The sequence below is a fragment of the Lolium rigidum genome, chromosome 2 (genome assembly GCF_022539505.1).
Source record: "Lolium rigidum isolate FL_2022 chromosome 2, APGP_CSIRO_Lrig_0.1, whole genome shotgun sequence".
Lineage (NCBI taxonomy): Eukaryota > Viridiplantae > Streptophyta > Magnoliopsida > Poales > Poaceae > Lolium > Lolium rigidum.
Genome location: NC_061509.1, coordinates 145,397,585 through 145,409,918, shown reverse-complemented (window position 1 = coordinate 145,409,918; position 12,334 = coordinate 145,397,585). Strand labels below are relative to the sequence as shown.

Here is a 12,334-nt window from a genome sequence, read left to right as displayed (position 1 = left end):
TAGAATCTGTGGTGTATGTTCTGTTCCCTCTTTTTTTCTCTGTCTGAAACGAACAATGATCAGAACTTCAGAACTCCAGCCTAATTAGCTGTATTGGTGGTACCCATATTTTCCTTAATGTACAGTCATCAGAACTTCAGAACAAATGAAGTTTAAAAGGCAGTGACAACAGTAAAACTTACATTAGTTGATTTGTTTGTATTCCGAAGTCCCCAACTACATTGGTTAGGAAGAATTAGACCGGCAGTATTACAGGATTGAATGTACTGTTTGACATGCATTTTTTCAGAAGGAAAATATCACCGTAGCGAGTACAAATCATTCTCTAAGGTGGTAAAATGGACGCCATTAATCTGGTATAAGACAACAATGATAAATAGGAACGTGACACCAATCTGTGAAAGCTTTGTACATCGCATTAAGTCCAACAAAGATAGAACTTCCTAGCTTCATCTAAAAAAAAGATAGAACTTCCTTCAGGATAAAACTTAGGCGAATGAAAACAGATGGATCTGCTTGTATACAGATGTCCTCCCTCCAGAAAGAATACCTGGATATGGTGACACCAACACCATATTTCTACCACACAAACCCAATATTTTGGCAGGCACATCACAGAGAAGAGCGAAATTTCCGGCGGCGAGAACGCCGACAGGTTTGCCGACCAAATACCAAGCGCAAAGAATACCATCTCAGCAGCAGATCCATCTCCAGACACTATTATGGCAATTCAGAACCTGCAATACACCGTCAAAAGGAAAATCATCTAAGATTCAAAAAACCAGCAAAGTTGTAAAAAAAGATTAGGTGCAGCAAATACCAGGACGATCTCGACTCATATTCATACCACCATATTTTCTTTGGAACAGACGTTCCTCTACCGCCTTCCAACTGCATTCATCACACCACAAAACCAGCATCCCTGTTTTGACTGTTGCAAGCCGTCGACCATCATGTCATGTTTGACCTTAACTTCCTACACTGTAAAACCCAATGTCAGCATGCACAGAGCACGATGCTACAACTCTCACCGGCCAGAGATACTGCTACACCGGGGGCCAGAAAGCAGCAACACTGCATGGGATAGCCTAGGAGGAGCTGCACCTCTTGCAGCATAGTACATTTTAGAGAAATACTCCTGGCACATCTAATCTAGATAAAGTAAAAAAATGTCAACTATAAATAAATGTACATCCTTGCTCTCCCCTTAATAACTTGATCAACAATGAGCAGCAGATTTTTGGTTTGCGGATAAACACATATATGACTGATGATAGTCTAGCAGCCAAATATCAGGTATACATAATTAGCTGGATTCAGTAATCATGGCTTACAATTCAAAGAGCATAATTTGGCTTGCCTGAGAGAAGATAGAACCAAACTAAATTGTTTCGGATAGCAGTTTATCTTTAGATATACATAGCTACCTATAAAATGGGTATGATATACATTTATCTACGGAGTCATTTTTTGGAGATAACAACACCACAGAGGTATATATCAGTACAAACTACATTGTTTCTGAATCATTCTAACCATTTTTAGCCTCTACTCAGCTTTAGTACAGAGAGAAATTCATTTGGTCACATAAATTCAATAAAAAATATACTTATAGTGCTGAAAATAGGAATCTAATTTCTGGGGCTTCCCACTGAGTAAAACAAATAAAGACCAGAGGACAAAAAAATGCACAACTCGAAGAGTTATACAACCAAAATAAGATATACATAAAAACCAGAACAAATGAGAAGAGAAAATGCAAACAACACCATAAAATGCACAACATCCTAAATTAACCAGGTTTACCATATGTATAGATCTTACAGTGGCAGCAATAAATCCATAGCATATGACACCATTAAGCCCGCAAGAATATTCAAAAAGAAAGATTAATGGGGGCAGTGTTGGTCATGTTATACGTGAAATCTAATTCTTGCTGGGGCACTCCCTTGTCTTAGACAGTGCTCCCTCATCTCCTCCGTTCCTTTCTCATCGTGTGGTCCCGAAAAGAACCATCACTTCTCGACAAAATAGGTGTCGGTTCCTGTTCGAACTCCACCTCGTTGCTCTCGTTTCATCCCCAACCTCTCGCCCTCCCATTCTCCTCCTCGCCTCCCTCCACCGCCGATTCGGGGTCTTCCGGCGATTTCCCTCCAGCGGGGAACCACGACCGAATCGTCGAACCGCAACGCGGCGCCGCGGCGCCGACGAGCGGAGCCACGCCGACGAGCGGAACCGCGCTGATTTTTCGGCGGGGGTTCTCGTTGCTGGAGGTTTTATCAGCGATGCGCTTCCCCGAATCGAAGATTCCGAGGCTGCCGAACGTCGTCGGCGAGTAGCCGACCGCGAATCGACGATTTCCGAGGCTGTGTGTGTTGTCGGCAGAGCATTCGGGGAAGGAGAGCACCGTCTTCGTAGCTGTGGTAAGCACTTCTACATCGATTGTTCTTAATTTTGTGGTTGCGCCGCTTCTGCTCGGACCTCGAATCGACGAACGAGAAGCAACCCATCGCGCTCCTCCCCATCTCCCGCCTGCAGGGTCCGCCGATTCGCTCCGTCACCTACTAGCCGACTCGAATCCTGCGGTGCTTTTGCTGCCTGTATGCGGCTGCCTCTCGGCGGCGCGGCGAGGCGTTGATTGCGCTTCGATTTGATTTTCGTATAGTCTGGTGCTTTTGATTTCCTGTTCATATGACTGTTCTCGGCTAGTTAGACACGCGGTTTTTACTTCTCTGTGCACCATTGCTCCTGTTCTCGTCTTCCTAGGTCATGGAAGTGTTCGTGGTTCGTATATGTGTGATTTGTAGTAGTCATTTCTTCGTTATTTTGTGAAGCTACTACACCCCCCGACCATAGTGTTCATGTGTTTGCTGCATGTTCATCCTCGTATGGATGCAGTGATGATTACATGTATGAAAATGGTGATTTATACATCCTATTGCATTTTTGTACATTTGCAATACACAAACTAAGCATTGCTAGTAAGAATTGGTTCAAGGCTTGTATGAAAATGGTGATTTATATATCCTATTGCATCTTTGTACATTCACTTGGATGTAATAAATTGTCAGTATATACATCCTTTGGGTATCAAAAATTGTCAGTACATACATTCTTTTGGTTTTGGGTATCAAAAATTGTCAGTATATCCATCATGTTAGCATATTCATCATCCCACTTATATGGGATGTAATTTTTTTCCCATACTTTATAAAGGGATGTAAAAAATTATCATTACTTACATCCTATGGCTATTTTAACACTTCATATGGCTTTTTAAATTTTGATCATAGACAAGTGTGGATGATTTCGTGGAGGATGTATAATTTGCATAATTAATACATCATTGTTATATATGGCATGTAATTTTTGGATCACTTTTATTTTTACATGTGTTAAATTTTTATTGCTCAAGCACATGTGTTAACTCAGCCATGTTGATTGTGTTTGTTTTCAGGTCCTGTACTTTTGTACAAGCTTGCTTCTCTAACAGCATTTTCAAGTTCATGATGGTACGGCAGATGGTTTTCATTTTGCTCTTTTTTCATGACTATATGTTCCTGTTCTTTCAGCTAAAAGGAGTTTTTTATGTTGTGCCTGTTGTGCTGCAGGAATCCTCACGCAAAAAACTGTCCAACGCAGGCCAGTCTAAATTCACTAAGATGAAAGCAAAGTTGCAGCTCCAGCATAAAGTCAGTGCTGGTGGAACCCACCAAGATCATCAAACTGCATCTGAGTTACCAGAAATCAAGGAAGTTCCAGTTGTAGATGAGGAAGTTCCTGCTGTAGATGAACATGTGGGAAGTGCAACTTGCTGATATTGGCGATGCCCGAGCAGTATCAAAAAAGAAGAACCAGGTTTGTATATATTCTCATGTTTTTGTTCAGTTTCTTTTAATTTGGATTACATTTTTTTACATCGAACTATGCTTTTTTGATTCGTATGGCTGATAGAAGTTTCCTCTCATGTTTTTGGCAGAGCAATCTCTTTAATCGATCATCTCCCATGAAGATTGTACGGCTCTGTAAGGACTTGACTGAAGAGCAACTTGCTTTGTTGGTTACTTCTGGTTTTGGACAGATTGCCAAGATGAAGTGTTCGAAACTCAATCCTGCGCTTTGCCATTTCTTGATGGATCATTTTGATCCACATGGGTGCGCTCTGGATTTCGGTGAAAGGGCTAGAATTCCTGTTACTCCGGATTCTGTTGTGAAGGTTCTTGGTGTTCCCATGGGAAATACTGATGTCCCTTATACACTGGATGTCGACGCCACGAGCCTGATATTGGAGATGCTTGGGATTAAGGATGGTGTCCAACCTAATGTCACTTTCATTCAGAAGCAATTAGGACCATCATTTCCTGCAGACACTGCATATATTTGGAAGTTTGTGATGTATGTTATCAGCTCTGTTTTTGCGCCAACAACTGGAATAAAGGTCAGCCCAAAGTGCTATCCTCCCGTGATCAATACAGAGGCTATTAAAACATTGAATTGGGCCAAGTTCGTTGTTGACATACTGGTTCAGACTGCAAATGCAAAGATCAGTAAGAATTGGTTCAAGGCTTGCATGCCATACATCATGGTTAGTTTCTAAAAATAGCCAAAGTTTTTGTTTATTCCTTTTTTACATGCAGAGAGAAGTTTTTGTACAAGTTGTAATGTGCATAATGTGTTGCTGCAGATATTGTATCTTGATTCACTGGAAATAACTTCAGTAGATGTGCCGGAGGATGGTACTAGATGTTGTGTCTGGACAAATCAGATGGTCAGGCTTGTTTCTGATTTGGACACAGACAGCAATGGGAACTTTGGTGCATTACAGGTTTGTCCTCTTTCATTTTACAATTTTTTATGTTTTGTTTTTGGTAGTTTGTATTCTCAACAGGCTTTGTATGTTTATTCCCCCTTTCTGCTGATTTTATTTTATGCTGCATATACAGCTCAAGCCTTGTTTCAGGGTTAAAAATTCCCTGTTCACAACAGAACCTACCCAGGTGGACAAGTTTATAAGACGTTTTTTGCCATCTAATAACTCCAATTTGGTATGTACTAACTTTCAACCCTGCAATATTATACATTGACATATACATGAGTATATTCTGATCATACATCCCTCAATTTTTTGTTTTTGTTTTAGGATGTCGAAAAGTACAGGCCGGCTGTTATTAATATGTGCACAATTTTCGAAGAAGGCCTGGCAGCATTCATCAAATCTTTGGGTGCCACAGATGAGAAAGGCAACACAAGCAACAGTGGTCAACCGATTGTTGTCCAACCAATAGTGGTCCAAACTGAGGCTAACCCCAAGAGGAGAAGAATTACACGTCGGAAAAAAGATGATTGTCAAGGAAGTAAACAGAATCAAAAAGACGTGGAAGTGCCTGCAGAAGTTGTCCCTGATCCTGCTTACACATCAGTTGTCCCTGATCCTGCAGAAGTTGTCCCTGATCCTGCTGAAGTTGTCCCTGAAGAACAAATGGATGTAAATTCAGAGTTGCCACATGTTGTGTCCATTTGCAATTCAAAGAAGAGGAAAGCTGATGACAGTTGCATGCCTGATGACAAAGCTGACAGGAGTAAGCCGCAACATACCCAAGCGAGTGTGTTGGTGATGTGCAAACTCACACACCTGATGATGCACTGAAGAAGCTGCAGATTTATGGTTCGGTGTCTAGTTCTAAAGCAGAAGGCCATTCATCAGATAAGGGGGAATCGTTTCCACCTTCATCATTGACAATAGTACCTACTGACATCATAGGAAATCAAGATGATGAGAAACACAAGCTTGATGGAGCTGCAGCTACTATTGTTGGTACACCTCCAGAAGAAGAATGCACTCCAACAGGGGGTAGGAGGCCACTGACTAGGTCAATGTCTCCGGTGATTGCGCATGTCAGTTCAGAATTTAGTCCCAAGATTAGGAGACAAAGAAATGTTGTTGCAAAGATGGTGGCCGATAGTCCAAGGAGATTAACAAGATTTGCTACAGCTCAAGCAAAGGCAAATGCTGTACATGCGGGGATTCCCGGGGAACCTCATGTTGATCTGCACAATAGCATGAATAGGAATTTGGACCACCAGTTCGGCACCTCGGAAACAAACTCAGAGAGGAAACAACGATAGCTAATTGAGGATTGCCCCTCTTTTGATCTGGGATTCGAAACCCAAGGGAATGAAGGTGCATCTGCAGTTGAAACAGAGGGAGCACTCAAAGAATCTCAGGAAATGGTTATTATTTCGGGCAATGAGGATAGTGGTGACTCTCTAGACAAGATTTACGCAAATGTTGAAATGCCAGTCAGGACACCAAATGCAGTAGCCAAGTCCGCTGCCGAGCATGTGCTTGTTGAATCTGTTGGACCAAATAGCTCCACACCCATCCCTCAAGCACATAAGAAGAGGATTGTTAAGCCTGCCCAAAACCAGAAGTCACCATATGTGGAGTGTAGCAAGAAGGAGATTGCAACAAAGTATACAAATGAGGTCTACAACAGAGTTTGTGCCTATGATGGTGAGACCAAAGATGACCTTAACAAAAACCACATCATTGACAATGGTAGTTTCTACGTCCATCTGAGAGATCTTGCCGATTCTGTTAGGCCAGGAGCTTTGTTGAGCAACTCCACATGTGAAATGGCACTTCGAGTACTTGCTCCCGAGATGGCTGCCAAGAAGAAGCACGTGATGCCATTATGGGTAGCGGTGAGTTTCCAAACAACATTTTACATATCTATTTTACATTCATTTTTCTCCAGATTATAGAACCATTTTTGGGTTTCTTACTTTCTGTTTGTTCTGCTCATTATTGTTGTGCATGTAACACTGAATTACTGAAGACTAAGCTCAGGGGTGTCATGTGCATTCATGAAAGAAGTGTTAAAAAAATATTCAAATGTACAGATGAAAATCGTTTGGATCATAAAGAGCAGGTTAGAATGTAACATTCTTCTCCATTTTAATTCTATTTCGTAACACATTTTCCCTTCTCCCCGCACTTACTATATGTACTTTCTACTTGATGTATGCAGGTCATGTTTCCAGTTTTGCAAGACCTCACCCCTGATATAAAACTGTTCAATGGTCACTACTACCTGATTGTGTTGAATCTGAAGGCTGAAAGGTTTGAGGTGCTCGATTCAATTAGGGCTAAAGGTAACCGTGGATTACAGAAAGATTATCGGGATATTATTGGTTCAATAAAGTACATTAGGGCTGAAAACTACATCGAGTCCAAGATTAAAATTGACAAATGGCCTACAGTGCACATCGATACTCCAATGCAGAAGACAACGTAAGTTCAACTCACTGGCCATCATTTTTTTTTGTTTTACCAATGTTTCAGTATCACAAGTACTTACATCCTAAATAAGTATGTGAAGAAACTACCTTCCGACCATAGTGTTCATGTGTTTGCTGCATGTTCATCCTCGTATGGATGTGGTGATGATTACATGTATGAAAATGGTGATTTATACATCCTATTGCATCTTTGTACATTTGCAATACACAAACTAAGCATTGTTCTGCTGCATGTTTACTTTTTACTTGGATGTAAAAAATTGTCAGTATATACATCCTTTGGGTATCAAAAATTGTCACTATATACATCATGTTTAGCATATTCATCATCCCAGTTATACATCCTAAATTCACTTTTTGTATGATGTGTCTAGGTATGATTGCGGGTACTTCATGCTCAAGTTCATTGAGCTGTGGAATGGTAGGAAAATGCTTGCCGCAATCAACCCATTGGAGATGCCTATCATCAGGAAGCAGTACACCCTAAAGTGGCTTGAATGGAGCGAAAACAGAGTACCATGGGCAGAACTTCTGTTCTAACTTCACCTACATGTAAGAAACTTCACAACATACATGCACAAACCTCATTGTGTATTACATTCTTGTTCTCAAGAACATACATGCTCAAACCTCGTTCTCTGCTAGGGGGTGTGAAATATTTATAAGTCCGCATCTCATAGTTTCACCTGTGTAATAGTTTTATTTAAATGAAACCACTTAAATAGTAGGTCACATAATCTATTTTCCAAGCAGAATGCAAACCATACATTTGCCACCAAGTCTCACATAAACAAAATTAAATGTACTAAATTACAAGACGCATTATTTCTATTACATAGGAATCTTGCACCAACTATATCATATCCCGGAAAAAGTTGATCTCTTTTTGTTCCGGAACAGTACTGCTCTTTGATGGGCATTCAGCAGTACTGTGTTGTGCGGAACCAAAAGCTTTGCATTTGACAGGTTTTGAAGCCTTTAGATGCAGCCCTGACTTCTTCCGTTTTTCTTCAGGACGCCCTTTAGTGGTAGTCATAATAGGATCCCTTACATGTTGGTACTGGGTGTTGCTCCCTTGGCCACCATCACCTACATTTTCAGCACCCGATGGCTCCCCTTGCTTTTTAGCTTGTTTTTTCTTTTCATTTCTCTTGGAGGCTGCACTAATTTTCATTGCAGACAATTCTTTACCCAACTCACGCATGTACTTATCAGCTAAAGCTGTAGCTTTTCCGATTCAGCCGCTATTTTTGCATAATCTGTCCAGTTGTTACAAAGTGTTCCGTACCGCAGAAGTTTGCGTTCTTTATTCGTCAACTTTTTGTCAACTGGAACATGAGGCAACTCCACCTTCTCTGGCACAATATCATCTGGGGGCATTGTCCATCTAGGTATGATGTAGTGGTCTGGAATTTTTTGAACAGCACCTAATTGAGCCATTACTCCCAACACATGACAGCACAATATACCATCCCTTTTGATTTTTTCACATTCACAATTGTAAATGCCTTCACTCAAGTTTGCTTCCACTCTGTAGCTTCTTTTCCCATATCCATAAACATAGCCTGTAACTGGCACAACATTGAACTGTTGCCCATCTAAAAGGTTTACATTATAACATGTTACTTTGCGAATCTCAGCCCGGAAACGCAAGTATATAGGCATCGTGTACACATTAAAGGCGTGCTCTTCTAGAGGCCATTCTCCCCACATCCTTAGGATCTTGTCCTCATCCTTGAATTCATTTGAATCTACTGCCACATCAATGCTCTCCTGAAGCTTCATGTACTGCTCAAAAAAGTGGAACAGACTGTTGTGCGGGCTGGCATACCTTTTTAGCACCGCATTAAAGCCCTCGCTGCGCGCTGTAGTTTGTAGGAATGGGAAAAACCTGTTCTTGAAGTATGCAGGCACAAAAGATGCTCTGATGTCATAAAGATCTTGCACATGTTTTTGTCACTGACATTGTACTTCAATACCATCTCTGCCCACCTATTTTCAAACTCATCAGGTGTCATGCTGTGATCAATGGTATCATTCAACTCTACTCGTAGAGGTTCATTTTTGACATTTCATTACCTAACACTGGCTGGGCATTTTGCATGATGTGCCATCTACTTTTTCGATGACATGAATCCGGAAATATAGACAGAATGGCACTTCTCATCGCACCATCCTGATCAGTTATGATGTTAACTGGTTGGACACCATCCATAGCTTCAAGAAAAGACTCAAATAGCCAAATATAATCTGCTTCTTGCTCATTACGTAGGAATCCACAACCAAGCTGAATAGATTGGCAATTTCTATTGATTCCTATGAAAGGAGCGAAAGGCATTTTATAACAATTGGTCATATAAGTTGCATCAAACGAAAGGCAATCATTGTATGTCTTGTATGCTGCCCTTGCTGGTCCATCAGCCCAAAAAATCCTTCTAACCCGATCATCGTGATCAACATCTATCTTAACAAAGAAATCTGGATCTTCCTGTTTTATCTTAGCAAAGTGGGAAAGCAACTTTGACATATCATTTTGTGTTTGTGCGGCTGTATCAATTGTTGCCATGTAGTTACTTACATCCTTTCTTCCGTAAGGAACATTTGACAGCTTGCCGTATAGTTCTGCCATTATTGACATCACCCTTCCAGTAGAAATATTAACCTGGTGTAGTAGCTTGACAAATTCCCTTTCTTCTTTCGGAATCCCTTTATGTGAACGCAAGAATCTTTTCAACGAGAACTTCTTTAGACATGGATGATTGTGCTCCTCAATGAACATTGTTACATGCCATTTCGACCCCTCCTCTTAACTCGAAGATGCGCTTTGCAGTCAGTCTTCTTTGTTATGGTACGGTTCCGCTGGCGCACTGGTGGTACTTCCTGCTTGTTAATGTCTTTATTTTTGCCACTTTTGTTACATACAAACAGACACTTGTCCTTCAGCAGGTCAACAGTAGAGTTTCTTGATGTGCTAGACTTTATTGAAAACCCTACATGCTTTGCATATCTGTTGTAACACATCTTTGCTTGTTCCCAACTATCGAACATCATATCTGGATACGGCTTTTCAACTGGAGTTAGGCTAGGTGTCGACTGAACTTCATCTTCTTCACCTGAATCATCTGTTGAAATAGTGTCCCCTGTGTCAGCCATCCCTGAGTCTGCAGATGCACCTGCAGTGTTCCCAGAAGCATGGTCATTGCCTCTAACTTGCTCACCCCTATTTGCATGCTCCTCAGATTGTTGCTGATCATGCTCTTCTTCTTGTACTGGATTATTTAGGTCAATACCAGCATTACCAAACCAGAATGCCATCTAATTGCCCCTGCAAACATTACATGCCATGTCAGTTCAAGTTCAGTTTTACTGCAGTTTACTCTTTAGTTCAGTTCAGTTTTTTTCATACATGCCATGTCAGTTCAAGTTTTCATACATATTACTACAAGCAACAAAATCAACTAACAACCTTTTCTATTATTTCTATGTAGTTATCAAGTTTTAGCATGACAGCAATTCCTGCTGCCCTGGGAGAAGCAATGGAAGAGGTTCTCTGGCAAAGTTATTATACATCCTGTTCTACTACTAGAGGTTCCAATGCAAGGAAAAGGTTCCATTTTTTGCAATAGAATGTTTGATGTGGACATGGTCATACTTCTCTGGAGTTTGCGGTCCTAGAAGGTTTGATGTGGACATGATCATACATGTAGTATATCTTAAGGGGAAGTTTATAGACAACCTGGATTACATGCACTTTGTCTGTTTTCCTTGGATTTTATGCATGCTATGAACAGATCTGGAGGTGTAAGAACCAAAAAACTTGCCTGTAACTTTTCTGACCTTATCAGGATGTTCTTGCACTGCCCCTGGTGGTGGATCTTCGTTGCCTTCTACCTTTTCTGTTTGTGTTTTGTTTCGAATTTCTTGCATGTAATTTTCCCTTTAAGATTTCTTCCCGTCCATGGTGGTTTCTGGTAGCAATGGCGGCTGGGAGGAAGAAGGGGTAGGGGATGGAGAAAAGGATGTGCCATGGAGCAGGTAGGGTTTCTCTCCCTTTCGTTATAGCATATCTGGACAAAACAACTGTCAAATCGGGTGGACCCCATACCAGGGAAGGCATCTTTCCTTTTCTGTTACATGTCGCTGTCAAGGGTAGGGCCCGCATTCTATTTTGGGAAATTTTCGAGTTCCGACAGGGGGGGCACCCTGTACGACTAAACAGTCACCGCGCACTGTGTAGCCACACCCCATGTTATATTGGGATTCCCGAAAGCTGTACAGATCACAAACTCGCATTAACTTGGAGTTACTGACGACACTTTCTTGACAGATCAATATTAATGGGGGCATGCCTGGCATGTAGGATCACCTTCACACATATGGGATGGCACGACCAAGTCGGGAACATGGAGATTGCAATGATTAGCACAAACATAAGTTTTTAAATAGTAAATACTCATTTACTCTTGGTTAACAGTACTCCTGGCCAGGACATTCATATAATGCAAAACATTTCTGGTACATTCCACCCTTAAGAAACTCCATCTAGTCCTACAAAACATACAGATGTGATAAATTTTGGCCACGATTCGGGGCACTCACATAAACCGCGAGTGAAGAAATGAATTGCTTAAGCTTAGGGTGCTCGCCACAACATCTGACAAAGCCTACTTGGACAGTCCCTTCTCACTTCACAACATGCTGCATAACACAAAATAAAAAGCAAAGAACAGAGATGTACAGCTTAGAAGTTAAACAGCTAGAACCAGAAATATACTACGGAGTACAAAATTCAACAAAACAATATATTTCAAACATGAAGCTCATTTAATTATCCACCTTTTTAGAGCGATTAGACCATACGGTCCACAATGAGAGTTGTGCTATAATAATTCCTATTGACAGAACTGACAGCATACCTGAAATACACACTGGTAGAAAAACGCTCATCTATACCGGTTCCAGAGGGGCATTCGTACCGGTTGAGCAACCGGTATAAATTATCCGGCACTAAAGGCCCCCCCCCCTTTCGTAC

General features: G+C 41.2%; 1 long non-coding RNA gene across 2 annotated transcripts; it reads right to left on the bottom strand.

The window, feature by feature from the left end:
* Window positions 1-356: 356 nt before the first annotated feature.
* On the bottom strand, window positions 357-12,072 carry LOC124687401. 2 transcript variants are annotated; one of them, XR_006998208.1, is made up of 3 exons: window positions 11,902-12,072; window positions 821-981; window positions 357-737 (listed from the first exon to the last, which is right to left on the bottom strand). It is a non-coding gene; the product is annotated as an uncharacterized LOC124687401 (long non-coding RNA). The 2 variants fall into 2 exon arrangements; XR_006998206.1 differs by lacking the exon at window positions 11,902-12,072 and having other exon boundaries at window positions 821-1,905.
* Between the last annotated feature and the right edge of the window lie 262 nt (window positions 12,073-12,334).